This window comes from Numida meleagris, chromosome 8 (assembly GCF_002078875.1).
Source record: "Numida meleagris isolate 19003 breed g44 Domestic line chromosome 8, NumMel1.0, whole genome shotgun sequence".
In the NCBI taxonomy this organism is placed as follows: Eukaryota; Metazoa; Chordata; class Aves; order Galliformes; family Numididae; genus Numida; species Numida meleagris.
In genome coordinates this window covers 13,699,415-13,724,925 of record NC_034416.1, presented here as the reverse complement: position 1 = coordinate 13,724,925, position 25,511 = coordinate 13,699,415, and the positions used below count along the sequence as shown (strand labels likewise).

The following is a 25,511-nucleotide window of genomic DNA, read 5'->3' as shown; positions in this document are numbered from 1 at the left end:
GTTTCCATGTTTATGCACACTTACGAAGATCCTAAGGCTCTTCATACACAATTGTGCAAGTATATGAAAGACCAGAGGTTTTTCAACTCTGCTAGCATCTTGTTTTCTCAGTGTTGAGTTCCCACCATGGCTTTTCAGTGGGGAAAAGCTGAAGAGATTTGTCACAGCTGAGTGCCTATTCCTATGAGACCTTGCTAATCAAACTGAATTTGGCTTTACTATTTTTAAAGATCTCTGCTTGCCTCCTGATGCTGTAGGAAGAATGCTCAGTGCATTGCCTGGACATCAGGTATGTCATAGCTGTTACAGGAGTGCTAGTATGAGCTGCCTTCTTGTTCATGAGGCACAGCTACAGCCTTGTAAGAAGAACTTCCAGTGCTGCTGCAGTTCTTGGTAGGATTTCCATCTCTGTAGTGGAAATGCTAAGTCATGGTTTGAAGCAGTGATGGAGCACCTGGTGGGAAGGCAGGGCCAACCCAGGGGAGCTCAGGTGCATGCAATGAACCTGAGTGACTGGAAGGGGTGGAGCCAGGATCCACCACTTCCCAGACTTCATTTAAGTGTTGGCAGTGGAGGCAAGGGGATCTTCCTGGAGATCCTTGCTCACCTGAGGCCTTCTGAAGGTAAGCAGCTTTTTTCCTTTGCTTCTGTGCCCATGGCTGTTGCATTTGAGCAAGTCCTCACTTGCTGCAGCCTAGGACCTGGCTGCTCTGCTGTTATTGCTGTGCTTTCCATTGCTCTACAGTCTCTTATTTTGAGGGCTGGGGGTTTCTCTTCCAAGTGATCCATATTGGTGGGGTGGGAAAGTTAATGGATGGTGGCATCCTAGATGGCACGTGGACGATCATCATGACAGAGAGATGTGGGATGTGTTGGCAGTATATATATGTTGCCCACCCTCTTCTCTACTTTCAAATCCCATTCAAGATCTAGAGTCTTAGAGCTGAGAGAAGCTGACAACGTGAGTGTGTTGCACCTACTTACGGTGCATAAGCAGACCAAGTGATGGAGCAGGGCATGAGCGCTCCGATCTGGATAATAAGAAGTGCAAGAAATTGTTCTCTCAGGAGTACTCAGGCGTATACGTTGGTGTTTGGGTTCCAGGCTTAATGAGCTTTCTGGGCCTAAATGAGTAACCTCCATTTCATCCTACTGTCAGGGAGCAGCTGCGGGGTTTTGCTGTGGATAGAATGTAGTGCCTGCCTTGTCTGGCACCACTGCTTCCTCTGCACTCATCTGCTTCCTGGTGAGGGAACCTCCAAATTCTACCCAGTGGACCACGCTCAGAATTAACTGTGTGAACTTGATGTTCATGATTTCTTTCTCTGTGGTGTTTCTAGCAAATTGGGTACCTGAGTTGCTAAAGAGCTGGGATATTCTAGAAACAAATGCATGTTTTGTGGGGATTTGCAGGATGCATAGCATAATCAACGCTCAAGGGAAAGCCAAGAGAACAGCTGGAGCCTTGCTCAGAGTGGGAGAGCTCGATTCTGTGAAAGGTAATGGAAAACTTTACTGTTTTGTTTTGGTGCTGAGTAACTTGATCTATGTGGTTATTTTTATTCTTTTCTGTTTACATTCTTAATGCCTTTTTCTGATTTTTCAACGTATGTATACTTTTCCCTCCCTTCTCCTGTGGGCTCCTGCATAAAATTTTGCTAAAGCCTCTTCCCCCTAAAAACATAGACAAATGTAGACTAAAGCTATCTGCTTTTGCAAGAGGTCTGCTTTCACACCATCACTCTCTGGATTAAGATTGCTGTGGTTTATATACGTGCAGCTGCTTTCTAACGAAAGCCCACGTCTGCCCTGGCTTTAATATCAGTCAACAGCAGTGAAGCCATTAATGCTCTCTGTTACTTCTACCCTTTGTCCTACGGACACATGAAAGGATGTGTGTGTAAGTGGACTGAGAAACAAAAAAAAAAGCACGGTTCTTAGTCTTGCTCGGTTTGTTCTCGGGCCTCTTGAAGAGAGAACGTGGAAGCCAGCTCACAAAACAAGTGGGAGAACCTGTGGGTCAGGCTTTGCAGCCTGGGCTTTCTGCTTGTGTGAGGCAGAGCCTCGCATCCAGCTCACAGGGTTCAGGAGGCTTTGCCTTCCGGAGGGCATTTTTATATGGCTGCTTTAAATGGTAGATGAGATAAATGACTACAGGTACATGTTTTGTCTCATTTCTATGGGACTTGGCAATAGAATGGGGAATCTGTAATATAAATTAAAAACAAATCCAAAAGACGATCAACAGGAAGAAAAATTGGCCTCCCTTTGAGCACTGTTTAGATTTCCAAAATTGCATCAGCCCAAGTTTGTGGCTTATTGTGCGGGCTCCTCTTGATAACTTCTGAAACTTCATCCAAATGGCCTCTTCAGATCTTGGGTGGAGTAACGCTAATATGATGTAACAGACCTGAGGTCAGCGCATCTCCTCCCAGTGTGTGGTCTGTGAATAATATCTGGGCCTGTGGGTCCTAGAAGCAGTGATCTCTTTGTGAAAGAATTTTTTTTTTTAAAAAGAGTAGTTGTATCACAGTTAATACTTCCATTTCCTCAAAGAAGCCATTTACTGTGGAGTAGGAAGGAATATGCCTTTTTGACATTCATCTTTTAAAGAACATTCAGCAGTGCAGACTCTCTGAGGACTGAAGCTGGGTTCTGGAACCCATGTGGAGACAACTTAATAAAGCCTCTATGTGATATGAGTGCTTGGAAAAGAAAACATTTTTGTTTTGATGCCTACAAGGGGGGTTCAATTGTAATCTTTGAGTAGTGTTAACCACAGAATATAAGAGTGGTTATAAAACAATCCCTTCTCTCTAAACATGAATTTAGGAGTACTGTTTTAGGTGTTGCAAATTGTAGGATGTCAGCCCCGGTGGCTTCTTGCCTCACTTTATAAATGTATTCTGTAGAAATGCTGGTAGTTTTAAGGGGAACCTAGAGGGATTTTCTTAAAGGAAATGGAAAATTAATCTTCCTATGTTCTATTCCCCAAAATGTTTAGATTTGATATGTTAAATACCAGAGTTTAATGGAGAAGTTCTAAATCTCTCTCCATGATACTGTCCCTTTTGATATAGAGCAGAATTATTGCTATAATTATTTTATCCTGTGCTTTTATTTATATGCTGTGGTTTCAGGTTGTGATCTTCATTATAATAGTGGACCTGATGTATGTCTTTGTGGGGTTTCAGATAGACACCTTTCCAGTGTCTTAAATGGGAAAGCTTTTTATTTGAGCTGTTGTGATCCCTCTTGTTTGTGCCATGGCATAAAAAGTTCTGATGGGAACCAGGGCACTATCTTGTCAAGGCTTAATGAGAGTGGTGGTGAATGGAGTTAAATCCAGCTGGCGACCGGTCACAAGTGGTGTTCCCCAGGGGTTGGTGCTGGGGCTTGCCCTCTTCAATATCTTTATTGATGACCTGGTTGAGGGCATTGAGAACACCCTCAGTAACTTTGTGGATGACACCAAGCTGGGAGGAAGTGTCGATCTGCCGGACGGTAGCGTGGCCCCACAGAGGGATCTGGACAGGATAGATTGCTGGGCTGTTGAACCTCAATGGGATGAGGTTCAACAAGACCACATGTTGGGTCCTGCACTTTGGCCACAGCAACCCCAGGCAACACTACAGACTAGGGGCAGAATGGCTGGAAGATTGTGTGGAGGAAATGGACCGTGGGGTATTGCTCGATGCTCGGCTGAGCGTGAGCCAGCAGTGTGCCCAGGCGGCCAAGAAGGCCAATGGCATCCTGGCTTGTATCAGAAATAGTGTTGCTAGCAGAAGCAGGGAGGTAATTGTCCCTCTGTACACAGCCCTGGTGAGGCCGCACCTCGAGTACTGTGTCCAGTTTTGGGCCCCTCACTGCAAGAAAGACATTGAGGCCCTGGAGCGTGTTTAGAGAAGGGCAACAAAGCTGGTGAGGGGTCTGGAGCACAGGGCTGATGAGGAGCTGCTGAGGGAGCTGGGATTGTTCAGTCTGGAGGAGAGAAGGCTCAGGGGAGATCTTAGCGCTCTCTCTAACTACCTGAAGGGAGGTTGTAGTGAGCTGGGGGTCGGCCTCTTCTGTCTTGTAACTAGTGACAGGACGAGGGGGAATGGCCTCGAGTTGCGCCAGGGGAGATTTAGGCTGGATGTTAGGAAATACTACTTTTCTGAAAGAGTGGTCAGGTGCTGGAATGGGCTGCCCAGGGAGGTGGTGGAGTCACCGTCCCAAGAGGGGTTAAGGAATGTTTAGATGTTGTGTTGAGGGACATAGTTGAGTGAGAACTGTTGGTGATAGGTGGATGGTTGGACTGGATGATCTTGTAGGTCTTTTCCAACCTTGGTGATTGTGTGATTCTGTGAAAGAAAGAAGCTGGGAAGCTGGTCTGCAGCGTATTTCAGAGTTTCAGAATAGGTGCCTTCCATATACTTTCAGATAGCAGATGAAGGCTGTGTTACATCTATCAACATACAACATGTAAGTTAAGTACTATCACATAAATTATTATTTGTCAGTATGTCCCTGAGAGTGATTGGCCAGGCTTTGCAACATACCAACTTACTGTGGTGTAATCGAGCCAAAAGGCAGACAGATCAGTCGTTTTGGCCTGGTTTATGTTTCTGTTTTGTTAACAGAAAGACCCTTTTACCAGTGGATATTTCTGTCTTCTTTCACCTCTGGTGTATTCCTCCTGATGTGCCTTTCAGTGCTTTTAAGTGTATGTTTGCTATTGCCTAGAATCTGATATACTTACTCAAGAACAGTGTCCAGTTCTTCAAATATGTATAGGAGTTGAGCATTAACCCATCTAACTGCCTAGAAGACAAGACTTGTTTCCCTTGGTTAGAGTTTGTTTTAATGAGTTAAACGTTTCCTTAGGGACAGAGTTTCTAGACTATTCTCTTTCAGAAGAGATTGATGGAAGTAATATAGGTAGGAGAAAAGTAGGCTCTTCTGGACGACGATTCAGAGGAGGAATCTTCATGTGCTTTTTATTGTCACTTGCTCAGTCCTGGAAAATCCTGAGTTTTCACCCATTGCTGTTGGAAATATGAAATATCACAAGCAGGATGGATTTCAGGTAGAAGTCCAGAGGAAGAGAGGCAATAACCAGCCTTTCAGCTACCCACTGGGACCTGGACAGGAAAACTCGTGAATGTGGAGCCAAAAAGAGACGCTGAGAAACTCCAGTTGTAGATGAGAAACGGTGGCTGATCAGTTCTCGTAAATAGTCTGTTTTCCTCGCTTTTTTTATCATTTTTTATTCAGTTGACAGTATCTGTTTCTTTTTGAGTTGGAATTGAATTGGATAAGCATGTTTTCTGAAATGAAGAGCATATGTTTTCATCTATTTTCCCTGAATCTGGTGATAAATTTGATGCACATTAGAGTATAATAATGAAATACTAATAATCAAACACATTTTTTCTCTTTGCTTTAATAGTTCAGAATATAGCCTGTAACCCAGGAAAAAAAACCCTGTATTTGTGCACTTAAAGTGACTTTGGCAAGCTAGGTCTCTGAGGAGATAACATGTCTGAGTAAGCATGGTTTATGTAACATAAAAAATAAAGTGAATGTTCTAGGTATTGGTACTTGGCAAGCACTGAACAGAAAGTGGGAGTGCATGTAATTTTTTAGAGGTATGGATAGATCGGTCTGAGTTACTTTTAATAAAAATTATCCACTAATGCTTAGTCATACCTCAGATGCAGTTTCTGGAATAAAAGTAGATTATCCTCCAGAGGTAAGAATCACCTTTATTCCATTAGTGCCTATGTAATTAAAACCACACCGGAGGGATCGTGTTGCTTTAATTCCATTGGTACAATCTTTGGACAAGGCCTTCTCTGTGTTATTGAGCAAGCAAGTCTTATCCCCTAATGGTCATGACTATATGCCATTTTACTGTGGTAACTAAAATTTGCTTCTTGTAATTGTGTTCATTTATGAGTCTTAATCTGGTCAATAACTACATTTCCAGCAGTTGTTCCTTGTGAATCTGAAAAAGGGAAAGCACTCTTCCTTTTCTCAAAGCAGAATGCAACTCCAAACCAGAAGTTCTTATAGATGCGTGTTGCGATTACAGAGTACATAAACCAAATTTTTATGAATATCCCCAAATACAAACCTGCCACCTCACTGACAGCTTCCAGGATACAGAGGACTTACTTATGGATAAGAAGCAACCATTTCTGTCCCTTGGGTAGGGAGTCCTGCATGATCATCAGGTTTTGTGAAATTTCCACTGTATGGCAGCTATTGAGAGTTTGCTGATGCTAGGCTGAAAACGTAGAGCTTCCTCTCCTCCAGGTTGGCAGGAGGAATATGAGTCCGTGAAAGAGTATGGAGATGAATAAAAAGTATGGCAGCAGGCAGATTCATTTTCTTGCATTTTATGTAACAACCAGGCCAACACCCATGCAATAGTGACACTCAATATTTTCACAGAGGTCTTTTTCATATTGCAGTAAGTAAAACTGACCTTCAACTGGAAATGAGTATAACTGGCAGTTTTGAAGAGTTGCTCCAGCTATAAAAGTGTCTGTGTGAAAGGGGGAATCTGTCCCATACCTCTTCCCCTTTCAATTTTCTAATATTGAATAGACATATGCTTTTGATACTGCATTATCTTTCTGGGTTGGCAATTGTTTTTGAAGAAAGGTTTCTAGAATTTTCTCATGCTTTAACTAAATTCAGTGTCAGAGTTACTGGTAATGAGTTTTTCTTTAACCATTAAGAGTAATTTTGATTACTTTCTCCAAGTCCTATTTTAAAATTTCTAAAGCTTATCATTTTTGCTTCAAGTCTTACAATTTGACAATCTGCAACAAGGATGTATAGGAAGTCTCTTGTCTGGTATTTAGTCATACACTGACTTTGGTCCCCAGACTGTCTTTTTTTGATCATGACACACCTTACTTATGCAACTCAAATTTGTTTTTTTTCCTACTGAACAGCTGCCTTTTCATTGCATGTTCTGGGAATAACCATCAACTGATGAGATGTAGTCTGCTCAGCCTTCGCTATGTGAATGCTGTCATCACTCTTTTGTCATAGAAAACCAAATTTTCCTGTATCTATTTTGTCTGGAATGGTTTCAGCAACATTGCTCGAAAGAATGTTCCTGGAGCGAGCTAGGTCTCTAAACCATATAAACCAACAGCAGTCACCTTCCTGCTCATATCTCTTATGAAATAAATTGGGCAAAGCAGAATTCACAGGTCCTTGTACTCAGGGCTTTGTAAATACAAAATGAAAACTTCCAGTGTATGAAATGCACCCAACTGAGGGATAAACCTTGTAAAAAGATGTTCCATATTTCAGAAAACAGATTTTCTCTCTTACCAGGTATGTCCTTTCCTTTGCCCTTCAACTAAATCTGTAGAACATACAGAAATATTGCGGTGAATGTTAATAATTTTATTATGGTGGTTGTATTTTTTCTTAAAGCCTCAGCTGCTACAATAATTTGGTTCTGCAAGTATCCTAGTTTTCAAAATAAGTTATTGAGCCTCTTGTTGTGAGAAAACCTCAGAAACACAAAACTCAAAGACTTAAATCCTATTTAAAAAAAAAATGCTCAAGGTTGATTAAAAAAGGCTGCATTTTGATTCGACTCCTCCTTTAGGGAAGAAGTTGATTTATTTTGTAAATGCTTGAGACTGACAGTCCTTAATTTTTCCTCACACTTTATTACTGCTTAATTATGTCCCTTCTGAAATGGCAGGAGAGACTCAAACTGTAGCAGAACTCAGCTGGTTCCTACCAACACGTTTTTTGGCTCTGCAAGAAATCTCTCTGTATGTTGCCACCAGTAGCTGCTTTACCCGAACAGGACTCACTCACAGAGCTGAGACACCTTCTTGCAGCTGCTGAATGTGAAGGTGTATGTCTCCATAATACAATGCCTCTTCTTACTGGGATTCTTCCAGTGTACTTACTGCCAAGAGCAATAGAAGAGTTCTTTCCTGGTAGGCTTTAATTGAGCCAAGCTCTCTTTGATTTTAAAGTTAGTTTTGCCACAGCAATGAGTACAGAGCTAGGCCATACAAATAGTTCCTGTATAGATCAAAAGATTATTGTATGTAGGTATTAACAGCTAGCATTATTGATATTAATGAGGAGACATACTGCGCATACTGTCTGCAGATGTTGGAGTGGGTGGATTAGATTTGGGTTTTAGGGAATTGGAAACAACCTGATTTTTTTTTCCATTTGGCTAATTACGAAATGATTCTTAAAACAGATAAGACTGACTAATTTGGCCAATGAATTTAGTGGGATGAAAGGCAAGTATAAAAACGAAGTAAATGAAGAAAGGATAGAAAAAACAACATGAGGGCTTTAGTATATATTTAATGATGTGGAATTGCTGTAGGTACCAGAATGAAAATTTTTTCCATAACCACTCAGGTCATTTTTCAGTTTTAGAAGTCCAAAATTCAATTAGAATTTGAATACAATAAATATCAGTTGTGGAGATCGTTGTTGCTGACTTGTACATGGTTTAGAATACTTATGTATCCTGTGTCAGTAAAATAAATCTATGGTTCACAGGAGGAAATGAATGTATGGGTCTTGTTACCTGTCCTGTTATATAACTGATTATTACGTATTTTCTGCTCATAGAGTGCTGCATCTTAAGTTTTTTAAATAGAAAGCAAATCTTCATACGGTATTTATTTTGGAGAGTTGCATGGTTTTTGCTAGTGGTTCTTTCTGCCTGCTGCTGTGAGAAAAAAGCTTCAATATATTATTATGTGCTGACTGCGGCGGTGTTGCTTTTCTGACATTTTGCTTGTTTTAAGGAATGAAAGAGGCCACAACCGAAGGAGCGTGCCTGTCAGGTTTGGCTGCTGCTATAGCAAGTCCTTGCTTTTAAAGGGAAAGCTGGCAGAGGGTTTTCTAGGTGATACAGATCAGGTACCGGCAGACTTCAGTGATAGCAGGTTTTTTTAAACATAAAGAGGAATATGCTAATATGCTATAAAGAAGAGTAAGGTAATTTGTGGTGATTTCTGGTACAAAGGACCAATTTACCCTTATGGCCATTTAAGAGGAACTTTTTGTGAACACAATCCACTTGTCTTCTTTTCTATGATTCCTCTTCAATCATCAGTCCCTTATCTTTTATGGACAACTTCTTTCCAGCGACTTTGCCTCTTAGGCTAGTTATCTGATGTGTTCTCTTTCCTCTTTACAAGATCTCATTGTGCTGTGCATCCTTGGGCAGAAAGAACACACTTTGAGAACACAAGGATTGCTTTGCTGCATTCTGCAGAGAGCCTGTAAGCTGTAGGAGAGAGGCTGAGCTGCGGTAACAGGGCGGCACGTCATGGAGGTCTCATCTGCAAGGAGCACTTCGTGTTCCAGAAACAGCAGTACAGCATAGTGCAGTTCAACTTTAGCCAGGTTTTTAACATTCAGTAAGCAGGTGGGAGTGTATGGGGGAACTGGTTTTCATCTTTTAAGGCTCACATTGTATATGAGGTTTCCTCTGCTTGTGCACAAAGGTGAATTACCACTTTAGGTGTAGCTGCCCAAATATACAGCTAGGTTTGTTCGGGACTGCACACAGGCCTTGGCAGAACAGCAAGCACGGCATGGCTGGTGCTGCTGCTGACAGGACTCTGAGGAAATTGCATCTCTGTCCGTGTTTGAGGACAGCTGAGAGGCCTACGCTAAGAGCAGGGCTGACAGCACCCAGCCAGCAGCACGACAGAGCTCTTCCCCTCTGTCTTCGTGGCACAAAGGAGATCCCATAAAGGCGAAGGGACTTGCTTGAGGCTCCACTGAAAATTGGTGGCAGCACCAGCACTGAGTCTCCTGAGTCAAAGCAGTGCCTGGGCTCCAAACCGCTGTGCTGCTCCGTAGGCTTCCTGTCAGCGCATTACATAATGTTAGCCTGATTAACAATGATCGTTTTTATCTAACCAGAGCCAATGAACCTTAGGCTGCTTTGGAGAGGAGGGATGCATTACATGGTAATTACAGGATGCAAGAGCTCTCCAAGAACATTTTAAGTTGAATGTATTTGATATTATGCAGATATAAAAAGGCTGCAGGTGGCTGCTCTCTCAGCTTCACCTCTTGACTTTTGGACTACGTCTCTACAGAGGATTTTCAAACACTTCTATGCCGGGACAACAGACGATGGAAGGCTGCCCAGATACAACTTGTATCCTACTGGGAGGAGAAGAAATGGCCATCCTCATGTTCAGCTTCTCTGTGCATGAGTACCTCTTCCTGGCCAAGAGACATAGAAAAGAAATAAACAAAAGAACTGCACTTTCAGTGAAAATTCCTTCTTAAATAGCTCAGTAGAACAAAGGGCTTCAAACGATCTCAGGAATAAGCAATAAGCTACTGATTAAGTTTTTTTTGTACAGTCAAAAATACTGTGGAAGTATCTTACTGTATATAGAAAGGCTTTTTTATTTGCTGTACCTAAGAAAGGCATATATTACCCTTTAGGTTTAATTTTCTTTTAGTATGCTAGGGCATGGGACTGAAGAAAAACTGTTTTGCATTGCATTTTATTAAATGATGAATCTCATCAATTATGTATGCTTTTATCATACTTTATTGTAGAGATAGCTGTAAGTTTTATACCCAGGCATCACATATTAGACTCCTCTTGTCCAGGCATCAATTTCAGTACGTATTGCAACTTCCTTTAAAGTTTTCTAGAAAGGTTTCTTTCATTGCTACTAAACTTGGACGGCAGACAAATGAAGTGGATGAAAAATATTTGTTTGGATCGTGGCATGTAAGAAAGTGATCTCAGTTCAATAGCCTGTCCCAAGACATTTGCTTTTGATGTAGTTATTTTTTGGAAAATCCTTAACTTGCTGTAAAACGTATTATTAGTGAAGAGCTTCAAAGCAAAGTATTCTTCTCTCCCACTTCTGATTATTTGATAAAGATTCTTAACATAATCATATGGTTAAACTGATTATGCAAAACAGCTTTTTAGCAATTAATATTTGAGTGAAAGCCTGCTCTAAAGTGAAACCACAATGGATCATTGTTACACTATCAGATTTCATGAAGAGGATGTTTAGCTAAGCTTATTCTGTACAAACAAAGAAATAAAAAACAGGCGTGAAAAACTCATCAGTTTAAGACTTTTCTGCTGTAGAATATCACTGTCTTTGCTGATGCTATGGCAGCTTTGTCTGCAACTCCAAATCTTTTATCTTGGAATATTTTAACATAATCAGTGCTTCTTCACTGTGATCATAAGGTTTCATTATTTTTCTTAAAGCTGTTAAAAGAGAGAGTGGTACTTTGGCATGGATTCACAACGAGCTTTGATGAGTTCCAGAGAAGTGACTGTTATACAAATACAAGGAATGAAAAGAACTTGTTATCTTTAACAAGACCTTGATTGGATGTAATAAAAGTTCCTTGTTAATTTACTGAAGTTAGCAGCTATGCTGGTAATGAATTTATAATCAACAACATTTGATCTTCTGCGGAAGCTTTTACCCCTTTCTCCCCCCAAAAATGTTTCTGGAGAGAGTCCAGATAATTTTCTTTAATAGGGATTAAAACTTTAAAGGAGCACTGTTTTATGGTAACCCTTTTTGGCCGTTTATCAGAATACTTATGCAGCTGGTAAATGTAACTACAAAATTCTGCGGAGGGATGACTATTTTTCCTTAAACAATCTCTCGTCTCCCCGCCCTGCCATGGGCAGCACATTGTTTACAGCAACACTGACAAAATAAAGAATCACAAAAATGAGTTACGTGAGCAGGAAAGCTTTGATTGTATGGGAGTAGCTCCAAAAATGTCTTCTGTTTAATGCATGTTAAGTGAAGTCATTATCCTCGAACTTTCAAATAATCCTACCCAAATAGACACAACTTGTTTTTTTAACTAATTATGTTCCATTTGGAGTTCTGAGAAATTGTCTGGTTTTTTAACGTGAATTAGGACTGACATTCACACGAGCACTGCCACAAAGGCTGTTCAAGTATTGTGCTGCATTTGTAGGCAAGTTTTCCTGTTGACTCACTTGGGTTTTACAGTCCTTTTTACGAACTAGTGGTGCTGGAATTCGGGGTTTTGGTGGGGAGGAGGTCGTGTAAGTGTTGTTTTGTTCATTTTTTAAGTGTCTCCGAATCAGTCCTAAATTTCCTCAAGTTGCAACCCCTGCTAGGTACTATCCTGTTCTGCTGGGGTGAGCACCCACAGCGTGGTGACAGATGGACAGGGCAGACAGACGGCCCGTATAATCCATCCTATGCTGTTTTTATAAGTCTATAAAAATGCAATAAAGAAAAAAGTCTCATTAGGTAGAGGCAGGGGGCTGATTGATTTGCAGGCCACACTCAGTTTATAGCTGCCTTCTGTGTGAAAGTCCATCTTACAGTGTGACTTTACCCTGTTTGCATGGCTTGTTTAGTCAGGCTTAATTTACTTCTGGTAGCATCGAGCATTATTCATGTTTTGCGGTGACTTCTACCCCAGTTTGGTACCTAAGCGTAGACTCATTCTCAGTTTACTTTGTACAAAGGAAACCCTGAAGCTAGAGGTCAGGAGGAAAGCTGGGTGACACACTTCTGTGTGTGTGCTGTCTGCAAAGGCAGGAGCTAGGTAATTGAAAGGGAAACTTAAAACCATCAGAGCTCTCATTTCAGCTTGCACGTATTTTTCTGCACTGCACCAAACAACAGCCTTTCTCAGCATTTGGAGGTAAAGGGAAAATGCTCTGGATGTGGCCAGTCTGGGTGATTCTCAGAGTAATCCACTTCATCTTTTGTTGTGTGAGTCTTTCTAGGGAAGAGGCTTTTCCCTGGAAAAGAAATAAAAGCGTGTTATTTTCAAGTTGTACAACGAGGCAGAGGGACTGAGGGAGCTGGCTGTACCAGCCATGCAGCTTTCTTCAGTCCATGCCCCTTGTCCTCACTGTCGGCCAGTGCCACTGCCCAGGCCGCGAGGTGAGCGGGACTGAGAAAATGGAATGTCTTGCTGTATAAGATGTATTTTTGGGAACAGAACCTAAAGAAACGATGACAAATTTCTACAGAGGTACTGGTGCTCCGGTCTTAAGGAGCTAGAGTTGTTTTTATTCATATAATCAATGCTTCAGTGAATCCAATGGAGCTCTTCCTTGTCTATCTCCTGTGTCTATGAGTTCTAGACATTCTTGTTTGGAGTTAATTATTTTCCTTTTATTTTTAAATTGCTACCTTTACATCTGATTGGATAATACTTACTAAGAACAGCAGTTGATGAACATTTGTAGTAATTTCAGGGATTGGACAGTCTTCAATTAAAAAATACTTGTTAATTCTAATGGAAATTGCAAAGTATTCAGTATTATTAATGTTCCCCCAAATTTTCAGTCTTAAGAGGTCTGCTATTTGGCAAGTTGGAAGTTCTCACAACTTAACTGGTGATGTTTCATTTACTCTTTCTTACTGGATATCTAAAAGCTTCTTTTCAACCTTAAGAGAATAAAATGAGAACACTGGCAAACTTAAATAACTTTGTTCTAGCCAATAATTACTTGCTAAATTGTATCATCATGCCAGAAAAGATTTGAGTCTTGAGTTCAGTCGAGGAATTCCAGTTACCATTGTAAAACCTTCTGCAGAGTCCACTGGAAAAAAATCTGCCTGGGTATTTAGTTCAGTCTCCATTATCTATTTTCTTCTTCTTATGCTCATTCGTTGTTATTGCTGTTGTTGCCTTCCTCCCTTCTGCTTCCTTTTTATTCAGAGAAACAAGCAAGCAAACAAGTGACTCCCATGTGATACAGTTAACCACTCAACTCATCCCTACCCTTTGATACTATGCATTAACCCCCGGAGTTGGTTCTTCAAAGCCATTGACTGGATTTGAGGAGCCAATTTCCATTAATTTTAATGGAGATTGGACATCCATCCCCTGAGGCAGCTTTGAAAAATCTCCACCAGATTCTTTATGGTTCTTCTTAGAGGCAATAAGATGTTTACCCAGTTGTGTAGCTGCATTTCCTTAAGCACTGCTGGCGTAAAGTTAGAAATCATCTTACTTCTTCAAATGGAAAGTGCACAATTTTTTTTGCAGCTAAATTTTCTGTTTCATTTCTGTGGATTCCTCTATATAAGACAATTTCAAAAGGGGAAGGCAGTTTTGGAAAGGAACTAGTAGATCATCCTTTTTGCATGTAAGAGAAATAATACCTTTTTGTTTGACATAGAACCATAGAATGGCTTGGGTTGGAAGGGCCCTCAAGGATCATAAGCTCCAACCCCCCTGCCTCAGGCAGGGCTGCCAACCTCCACATCTAATACTAGACCAGGCTGCCAGGGCCACATCCAACCTGGCCTCAAGCACCTCAAGGGACGGGGCATCCACAGCCTCTCTGGGCAGCTTGTTCCAGCACCTTACCACTCTCTTGGTAAAGAACTTCCCCCTGATATCCAACCTAAATCTAACTTGTACCCTGTAACAATCATTTATATTCTGTTCTCCTTTTCTGGATGCTCCATTAACAGCTTTCTTCAGAAAACCGATTTCCTTCCATCCTGCTCTGAATGATTTATTTGGAACATATTTCATCTTAAAAATACAGGCTTTCAAAACAAAATTATTGAACCAGGGAAGGAAGAAGGAAGGGGAGAGCTGTGTATTCTAACAGAACTAATAAGTAGTAAACCTGAGAACGTTTTCTATTCTTTACACACATATCTGGCAGTAGTCTGGATTCACTTTGTCATGCACTGGTACTCTTCCATCTGAACTGACTCTGAGAAATAATAAGATCCAACCTCAACTCTTTATGTTAGGCCAGTTTCCTTAGGAGTATCTGTTCTGCAAATATTTCCTTTGAAAAAAGCAAAAGTTTGCCATGAATATAAACGGAAGTATCCCTAGTTATAGCAATGTGGATGGCTGCTAAACTGCATTTAAATTGTCCTTGTTTAATATATGTTCTGTGCTGCCTTCCATGTATATATCCCTTAGTTATGTTTTTGTCAGATTTGTTTTTTAAAATGTATTATAAATCTGATTTCCCCTATAAACCAGTCTGGAAAAGGCCATCTGTACTAGAAACTGTTTTTAGTGACTTGACACTTTGGCTCTTTTATGTCGTGAAACGAGTTTTAATTTTCTTAACATAGGCCAGGCATGGTACATAAACCTCTTCCCCCCAGGGAGGCTTTTATGTTTGATTCCTTTAGTGGCAAAGCTTTTGAATTTCTCCCCTTGATTGACTTGATTATGATCTTACCAGTATATATCCTTCATGTTGATGAATTCCTGGTAGGCATCCTCAAAGGAGTTTACAAGCCTCAATGCTAGATGAAACAGAAGAATTAAATTATCCTTGCAAAAGCTGCTACTAGTGAAAATAGGAAGTTGAATATTAGTGCTGAAGATTTATTTATTCTTTGGGTATCTAATTTGAGGTACTGGGGAAAGACTCATTTTTAGAGAATCAATGCTCCGAGGTTTCTGCCTGGTGACTCTGAAGCTGCACAAACTCAGAACTCAAACTGGAAATGTGGGCCCCAAACCCTATAAATATTGTCCTGGTTTGCTCTTCTCAAAGTGACTACAGTGACTCCGTACTTCATCTATCCATTTACTTAACCTTTCACGATAGGTGTGCCAAGGAGTACTCTAAGATATTGTTCCTGGGGCTGAGAAACCCACAATGAATGCAGCAGTGCTGGAATACACACAGAGAGACAAAACCAGGGGAAGATGTTTTGACCTTAATGTCACTTTCATCATTGGATTTCTAATGTAAAGAAAGATTCACTTGTGTGTGTGTTCAGGAAGGAGAATCTTTATTGGCTCTCTCTAACACTTAGTAATCCACCCTGATCAAAGGATGTGTAATTTTTGGTACTCAGCTTTACAGTCGTTTGTCTTTATGATCTCAAACTTCTTGAAAATTCTCACTTTCCTAAAGGATTTATGAGAGCTGCTCCAAAAGTAATGCCTCCTGTTTTATTATTTTGGCCCAAGGCATCAGAGGCGGATGTTGGTGGTACAGGAGCAGAATTTGAACCTTCCCACCAATATCCCATTAAATTTTCTTGCCGTGTGACACATGGAAGCAGAGGGGCAGAGGCCCTGTCAGCATGGCGTCTGACAGGGAAGTGCGGATGAAGCAAAGGGGTGGAATTGAATTTCTCTGTGAGGAAAAAATGGCACCCACTGGCATTCATTAACATTTGCTGTATGTTTCTGGAGGCCAACCAGTGGATGTGAGCACAGTGAGTGGTACATTTCAGCAGTGGTGACAGAAGTGTGAAAGACAAGCCATGTTTTGGATGGCCATGCGCAGCTATCACGCCATGAAATGAAGCTCATCCCTATGAATTGGCAGATTACAATGAGGGAACTGTGTATGGAGCTGAACATGAACTTCAGTGAATTGGAAACAATGGTGGCACTGTTGGAATATCAGAAAGTTTGCAGCATGTGGGCCCCACAAATGCTCACACAGGGACAGAAAGAACCATATGCAAGTTTGTCAGGACCTATTGAACCACCATGAGGCTGAAGGTGATAGTTTCCTGAATTGTATCATTACTGATGTCAAGACATAGTGTCACCACTTCAAGTGTAGTCAAAATAGCAGTTCTTGGAGTAGTGACATGTGAATTCTCCATCAAAGAAGAAGTTACAGTTGCTGCCCTCAGTAGGTGCATGATGCGCACTGTCTTTTGGAATAGGAAACGGGTGATCCTTCAAGATTTCCTGGAACTTGGGCAGACCGTGAACTCTGGCTGGTACACTGTGACACTAAGGTGAAAGCTCGAACTTCCAGAGACAGGCCAGAGAAGAAGACAACCTTTCTCTTGCAACACAGTAATGCCAGGCTTTGTACCAGCTTGAAGACCAAGGAGCACATTGCCAGTCTTGGTTGGACTGTTCTATAGTCTGGATTTGATGCTTTCTGACTTCCATCTGTTCAGAATGATGAAAGATGGACTGTGTGGGCAACATTTTCCTAGCAACAATGGGAGCAGCTGTGAAGCAGTAGGTCACCTTCGCTGGTGCAGATTTTTACAAGTGCGGCATGCATGTTCTTGTTTATTTCTGGAAAAAATGGATACCTAATGCCGGTGACTATGTTGAGAAGTAGTGTTTTGTAGCTGATAATCTGCTCTATCAAATAATATTATTGTGGTCTTCGTCTCTGTAGTTTCTGTGGAAATAAACAGGAGGTAGTATTTTTGGAGCCACCTATGCAAGTTGGATGCTGCTAAAAATCTAGCAGAGGCTTAAGAAAATCTGTTAGTTAAGTGATGGTAAGTCTGGGTGCTGGACCTTTGAACACAGAATGCCTGCTTTGAGCAGGAAGGAGTCAAGAGGCATTTCCAGTAGGACACTGGAGCCAGGCTGACCTGCTTCTTCCCCTTTTGTGCTTTCACACCCTTATAAGTAAACAGAGATGATTGAAAAAGGAAGCTAAGTGGGGAAAAGCACGATCATCGTCATATTTTTCACAAAGTTTTTTTTTCTCTCATCAGAAAACTGTAGCCTGAGAGTTATTGCAAACTAATTGACATAGATGGAAATTAGTAGTAAAGATCTGGAAGGGCAAACAGGAGAAACATAAGCATGAGCTGCCTGAAAAGCATAATTTTAGAGCTGAATATCCATATGTTTGAATTATTTTCTAAACTTGTAAAATGCAAATACTACAAAAATGCAATAAAGGAAAGCAGGGAATGCCTCAGTGCAGAGCTTCCCATTTCTCCCCATACATTGGCTGTAAGTCTCTCAGCTGTCACTGCTAGAGCTGCCTGAAAATCTTCCAAATTTTATGAAAACTGTCATGACCTCTTTTCCTGACTTGACAAATAAAAGGATGCTTTTTCAGGGTGGAGAGAAGTGTTATTATCACTAGTGAAAGCGAGTTTCTTTTTTTAAAAACTGTTTTAATAGTTGTTTCTATTCTGGTAGATCTGTGTATATGGAAAATGATGCCAGAATGCTAACAGTGCATACTGCCAGAAATGAGTTCTGATTTCCCTCTTTCTTGCTGCCCTATTATAAAAGTGAAATGATTAGTGTTTTAATTATTGCTTCTCCTATTCCATAAGTTTCTAATCTATTTTTAACACTCTGGACATCAGCAGTCTCCTGCAGTAGTATTTTCAAAAACTATGCTGGCAGAAGAAATTTTTTAATCAGTTTTGAAGGAGCACAGCAAGGGTTTGTGAATGTCTTGGGGTGCAGCTGGTTCCTAGTGGTAACTTTTTTGATCTTAACTCAGTAATACTCTTACATTCCATCCAAACCATTTCTTCTCCAAAACCTTCTGCTGACTTTTGCCGTGTACTGAGGCAAATCCATGCTACAGATAATTGGAATTGTTTCTCTCAGAAACCAAAGGTTACCAATTCTGTAGATAGTTCCAAATGAAGACTGGAAAGTATCTAAGACAGATTATTTTCTGATGAGAGTATTAATAAATGACTGAATAGCATAGAAATATTTCAGTCAGAAAACTCCTAAGTTAGCCACAGTTTTTGGAGTTTGTAGTATGGGGGGAAAAAAAAGTTCTCCATTTGGTTTCTGATGAGGTTCTGATGTTTTCAGAGCTCTGTAGATGCTTTCGGACAAAAAAAAGGAAATCTGATGATGCCGATAAGTTCTGGGATTTGTATTTTTTTGAGTGAGGCCATGAAGAAGGTTGAGATGCTGTTTGTTTCAGCACGTGCTGGGGATCATCTGCCTGATGACATTGAGATGTGAGCTGTAAAATCTGTGTTTGGCCCGGTATGTCTCTGGCAGGTCAGACCCCTTCCAAAAGGCATCATACCATTGCTATGCCATTAGGTTGCCATTTGTGACCAACTTAAGGATGTTGTTTTTGTGCTGTGCCCGGGCATGTGGCTATGAATGTTTCATAGTCCATTCCAATGACTGTGGTGGGGGAAGTATGTCTGGAAATAAGGTTTCTCCTACAGAAGCATGACAAAAATGGCAGTCAAGACCACAGCAGAAGGCTTGCATGTGGACAGACAGTGAAGAGCTGTATGGGAGACTGCTCAGGAATCTGCAGTCAGTTGGCTGTAGTTACCCAGCAATGGACAAAACAAGGCTGATGTGGTGGTTTCTTCACCCTTTCTTTTCCATTGTAAATCCTTTCCTCGTGTTTGCCTTTTGCTCAAAACTGTAAAAGATTTTTTTCATCCCCCTTTGCTTCCTTCCTGCTTACCATCTCTAGCCAGAGAGTAGAGTAACCATTCAGGCATCCAGTGCTCTGAGACCATGGGGGCCTTGTAGGAGTTTCGCTCACTGTTCTGCTGCATTTTATTCTTCAGGCTTATGTTTTAACAACCATGCCAGTAAGTTGTCAGAAAAACCCCACTGCTCTCCAGTAGCCTTTAGCGCTTTTGAGTTGTTGGGCAAAACTAATTGAATTTGTAGAAACAGAAAATAATGAGGAAAAATGCAGATGAGGTAAGGGAAAAGCTTCAGAGACTGGACTAGAATGTAGATGAGGGAAATAAGATCCTGGCAATCGTTACTTCTAGAATGGCTTTGACTATGAATGAATGTGAATTAAAAAATATTTATCATTGCCTTGTTTAATGATGTAGCATGTTAACAATTTAGCTGTCACCTAGAGGCGCTTTGCTGCGTTACAGAATAGTGGCACTGCACCTTCTCCTTTCAGTTATGCAATTTTTTTTTTTGCATGAGTTTACTCAAAGTGATTATCTATCACCACTGCCTTTCCATTGATATGATCTACTGCATAAATAAGATGCTTGAAAAGGAATGGGCTTTGCAGTCTGAGGGCAGAAGAACTGGAAGGCAAGGCAGATTGCAAGAGCTAAGGGAAATTACTGGAGCGATGGGGGCAGGGAGGAGGATTTGGGTACAACTGGGTACAGCAGAAAGCAGAAGGGAGTGCAGAACAGGTGTTTGTACCGGACTGGAGGGATATCGCAGAGCACTGACTTATAGTGGAATTGAAATTGAATTAGCTGCAGTCTTGAAGTGGGGATGACATAGTGCTATAGCTTCTGCTCAGTCAGATGTATGAAATGTATATTCCTGGGCTGTCTGCAAGTAAAGGAGACCTCCCTGTTCTCCTTCTAGTAAATCTGCCTCTGATGTAATAATTAACAGGTTTTTTAGATCTTACTAAATCTTTCCTGCTAGATTTATCACCAACATTTTGGCATATTTGTTTAAGGAAGAGGGTGGGAAGGTTCCTTTTTCATGAGAAAGTGGATATTTGAGGAATGACTCAGCACAGAAATTACATAAATGCCCACCATGATGCTTGATGACTCGTGTGGTTCTCTTCCCCTTGGCCCTGCTCCCCCAGGTGAGCTGTCCCGCTCCAGACACAGCAGGGGTGAGTCCCCATGTGCCATGGAGCAGGCTGTGCTGCTGGGAGAGATTAAAGGCACAAGTGGGATCGTAAAGTGCTTGGACTTCAGCTCCCACAGGGTGCCATGAAGGTACTCCCTAGCTGTGATATGGCTGTCAATTTCCTTCATTTTTTGTGGTATTTTAGTAAAGAGAAAGTCTGCGCAACTTTCTGACATTCTTGGACACTGTTCTGCTGTGTCCTTGGGTAGGTTTGGAGCGTGTGCATGGCCTCCACTGGTCTGATTCCCAGGGCTCATGAGAATGGAGTGTATTTAAAAGCTCTTGGCTTCTATTGGGCAAAGAAGAAATAAATGACAGATGCCTCCAAAATGTGAAAGCCTTAAACCTTCAGTCTTTTAAAACCCAGTTCCCACTGGTGCTAACTTCCTTTTCATTGCCAGATAATGAACCTTCACTTCTGTTATGTGTCCTTGCCTTCAGCGTGGTTCTCTGCATAGCTCCCGTCGTGGTCAATTAGCTGGCAGGAGAGGCCCGCAGCAGCAGAGACTATTGCTTAATTGTTACTGTGGGATCCTTATGAAATGTGCAACTGCTGGGGCTCATTTACAATTCTAACACATCCAGTGCACCCTGCATCAGGAGTCCTGTGAACTGGACAAAAGTTAGAAAGTGGCAGCGCTGTTCCTGGCCAAAAGCTCATTAAGATAGACATCTCCTGCTAGAGAACATCACACAGATGACACAGGCAGCTCGCTCCAAGCGAGAGACATTCTTTTGTTCTGCCTTACGAGGGCTTTCAGATAAAAAGAATTTGAGGCTACTCAAAGGACCAGCTGTGATATGAAGGGAACAGGTTTAAAATAGCTCTCAGGCAGTAAATGCTTAATGATCAGATCTTTCATTGGTCTTAGAACATTTGAGGAAACTCAGCCAGCTAAAATATTTGTTGATTACTTTAACAGAGGCCCTTTGTTCGTATTATCATGCAGAGTAATTAAGCCAATGCAAGCTAGTCCCCTTAGCTATAGACATAATTAAAATGTTAGACTGTGATTAAATAGACTGGCACAGGGAGCACCTATTCACTTCATAATAGAGTTCCATCACTGTGTTAAGCTTGTTTTCACTTTATATTATTTGTTGTTATTTTGGAAAAATGAGTTTTATACAAGACAGACTGTGGTAGCTGTGCTTCCAGTGAGGAGCTAATGAGATCTTACAACGGAGAAACGAGAGATATCAAGTATTTAGTCCGTAGAGCAAAATGCAAGTAAAGAACATCAATCCATCTTACCTGGCTTCAAAGTTCATTTTGCAGAGGCTATGTCCAATTTTCTCATTTCCTCCTTGATTTTGGCATCTCCTATGCTCTAGTCAAACCTCAGAAGAGAAACGTTGATTATATTGCAGCCGAAGCTTTGTCAGAAAGGCAAACTCTTTGATCATTAAAATATTTTAATTCAATACATTTCTACCTTTGTTAATTTTTGGATTACCCTTTCTAAGTCAAAAGCGTATTGTCAAACATTACATCATCCTGAGGTCTCCCAAGCCTAAAAACCAACTTTCTTTTGGGATTCTCTCTCAGTTGACAGTTCGTGATGATAAGTTATGCTATTTGCAGCAGCAGACTGGCTTTTCCCATGCTTTTGCAGAAGCACATTAGGACCCTTTTTGATTTCCAGGGCAGCAGAGCTGGAATTTTTCAGAATTTCTCTTCACTAGGACAATGGAAGTTCTTAGGAGGTAGACGTCAGTTCTGCTTGGTTTGGTCACAAAGACTCTTTTTACTGAAAATTTCCCGGAGTATTTAGAAGGTGTCCTTAAGTCTAGGACTAAGAGGAAGCTGAAAAGGAGGAGACACTTGATAGAAATCGGGTTATTTTGATACAAGGGAGATGTCTATACTGATTTTGACTTTGTGTATTTGTTAATATATGTTAGGTAATATAGTCCAGATCAGTAAAACAGTGACTTTAAGATGTGCTGGCTGTGGAGGCAATCCCAGATGAGATCCCGTATTTCATTTTGACTGCCTGACATGTAGGAGATCAGAGAGATCTTTAATTACAAGTAACGTCCTTGGATGTGTGTTGTGAGATGGAAATAAAAGCTAGACTGGTCCTTAAATGCTGTGTTCATCCCACTGCCCTGAAGTAGAACGGAGAGTGGTGACAACTCTACTGTCCTCAGTAATCCTTTGAGCAAGCAGCGCCCTGGGCACCTCTGCTTGGAAACCTGATATGATTTCACAGGTTGTCCAGCAGGACTAGCAACAAAAGATTTGCAATGGCTCTGAAAATAGCAGTTTAAGAGGAAAACGTGAAGATGAGAAAAATCTTTCTCCTTACACTTATAGCAGATGTTGTCACATCTTTCCTCACTTTTCTAATTTTGCCTTTGGTCCAGACTGAAGTGCTTCTTCCTCTGTCTGGTCAGATGTTCCTCTAAAGAGCTAATAGAATGCTGATTTCCACAGAATTTGGCCTGTTAATTTGAAATCCTACTTGATGTATCTTATCTACTGAATTTCACTGAAACTTTCAGAGTTTATCATGACTATGATGTGGAGTTATAGGAAAATATATTTTAAGAGAACAGCGGCAGGTAATGGGTTTCTGGTAGTTTTGATCTGTGTAACCAGAAATCTGGAGAACCCCATTTGCTTGTTACTGGATTCCTGGCATTACGAATCTTCCAGCAGACCCATGTTCCTGGAGATTCATTCTAGAGGTACTCTTCTAGCAAATGTACCTTTCAACATTTTAATAATTAGCAAAAAGACAAAACATCTCTTAAGAATTAAGCTGGATGGAGAAGCCAGACTTACAGAGCTCCACTTTTCAGTGCTGATCAGTCAAGTGCAGTTCTGTAGTTGTCATGTGTTTTTTCTGCTCCTCAATTTCTCTATGGTTTGCTTAACTTCTTGCTTGAAAAGTGAATTATTAGTATTATGTTTTGTTAGGCGCTCCATTTATTAATATAAGCTGTGGTCATCATGAGCGTGGCAGTTATAATAACTGTCTCTCAGTAAGAGTGATCTCATCATGGGCATCATCTCGATGGAGTAAATAATTCCCAGCACATGTTGACGAGAAAGAAACTGGGAGCTTGTTGCAAGCTGATGTCATGGGAAGAGCCTGGTCTCTTCAGCAGGGTCTCATCAGTACAAAGACTCTGAAAAATGTCTGACTTGGAGCTAAGCAGAAAATGCAGGGTGGGAAAAGCTGATTTAAGTTATTAAGTAACTGTATAAAAAGCAAGGCTTTGACAATTATTATCAATTGAGTCTTTTAGTTATTTAAGACTGCAAAAGAAAAGAGACTCTAGGCTGAATTTTCCTTCAATTCCTAAGTAGTCTGCATTTTTTCCTCTTGCTTGTGAAAATAATCCGTAACTTACAAACGAAGTCTTTCAAACAAAATAGCAACGGGGTTTTTATTTCCAGAAATTTAGCACATTTGCTGAAGCTCAAAATAACTTTCTTTTTTTTAATTTAAACTTGTTTATAGTCACGTACATGGTGTGAAGTGAAAAAGGCTACTGGTAGGATTTGCTTGTGTGATTTTTCAACTGTTTTGCATTAATATGAGTGGTGAGTTAGCCACTCATATTAAACTTACTGGATAGTGAGTCCTGATTGTAAACATCCTCTTATGGTTTTTTTTAGTGCTGTCATTGGACTATTTTTTAAAGGATGCCACTGTCTGGCTTGATCTAACTGCAAAGATTTAGTGAGACTTAGCTTATGTGAATAGACATTATGGTGTTCAAAGCAAGGAAATGTCTTCTGCTAGTGCAGAATTAAGAACCTAAACTCAGGCACTGAAATACAGCTTTTTTTGGAACATTTTGTCATTAGGAGCTATGCATAATAAATTAAGAATTTTTTTCACTAAATAACTGTATTTGCAATCAAATCTTCATTCTTCTAGGAAGAACTTTGTTGAGGTTGATTATTGATGATGGTTGTCTATTAGTTTATGAGCTATTTATAAAATCATAACTAAAAATAGGGTAATTTAACCAGTGAAAAGAATAACATTCCAGGACGTCACTTTCCTTGCTTGATGCTGCTATGGAATTTCCTACTGCATCCTCAGTACACTACAAAAGTTTGTGCTTCAACTGCATCTTCAACAGCACGCAGGCTGGCAATTCTGCATGACATTTTAATAGAGGAAATTAAAATGAATACCATATTAAAGTCAAGCTAGATATTTTAATGGGAAAGCCTGAATCTTCCCATTTTAGAGATGCAGAGCAAAAATATTCACCAGTACATAAACCTTAAGCAGCACTTGGCTCCTATTTATACCTCTAAAATTAGGACCCAGAATAAGGCTAAAATGATGATTTGCCCCATCCCAGTTTGCACAGATCTGAGTAGCAGTGCTGGCTAAGGAGCACTGTGGCTAGGAGTGCGTGAAAAGTAGAAAATGTTCCTTTGGTACACACAAAACACTGAAGCACGCTCAAATATGCTTAATGCCTTTATAGTGTGTGTCAGTACGAGTTCTTCGGGGACTGAGAATTCTTCAGGGACTTTTTCTTGTAGAGACTGAGAATTTTTCTTTTTACTTCAGTGGGAATGGGGTGTAGTTTTAGTTTTGTTTTTTCTTGACTTAAATTTTCTTGGTGTTGTGATTCTGAAACGTGAAGAAAGAAACAGGAGAAAGTAATCTATAGGAGATGAAATTGATCTTGGTGGAGAGATCAAGTAATTGCTGGTGTGTGCTGTTGGGGAAGCAGTCAGCTGTGCTTAAAGCTTGGTGTGCTGGACTATCTCTGTCTCTTGAGCTGAGGTCGGCTGAGGACAGAGTGAGAGATTTTACTTTGAGTGGTAGTGAAATGAAGCTCGTTGCTTTTTTTTTTTTTTGAACAAACTGACCTAACAGCCGGTGTGCCTACATTAAATGCTGTTTTCTCGAGTTAAACTCCATTATTTGTTTTTGCTTTGGCTGCTTTGCATTCTTGCTCACAGTTGGGTTGGTGTTATGTGAGAAGGGCAGGATTGTGGGTTCACATTCATATACTCATGTTGTTGCAGACATACTTTACCCAAGAAGTAAAATAGTCCAAAACCTCAGTGGAGAAGATGAAGACATTTTTCAAACCCCCAAACAAAAGCAATAAAGGGAAATAAGGATTAACTTTGTCAATTTTCACCCCTCCCACAATAAATCTCCAAAATCTTGGCTTTTATC

General features: G+C 40.7%; 1 long non-coding RNA gene across 2 annotated transcripts in view; it reads left to right on the top strand.

Moving 5' to 3' along the window:
• The window catches only part of LOC110403314, a 35,386-nt gene continuing 10,424 nt past the window's right edge, over positions 550-25,511 (top strand). The window contains exons 1-3 of one of the 2 annotated variants that reach the window (XR_002441616.1): positions 550-623; positions 1,414-1,499; positions 10,039-11,480. This is a non-coding gene — a long non-coding RNA (uncharacterized LOC110403314). Of the gene's footprint in view, positions 624-1,413; positions 1,500-10,038; positions 11,481-25,511 lie in introns of those variants that run through there. The other variant, XR_002441615.1, reaches the window with a different exon arrangement.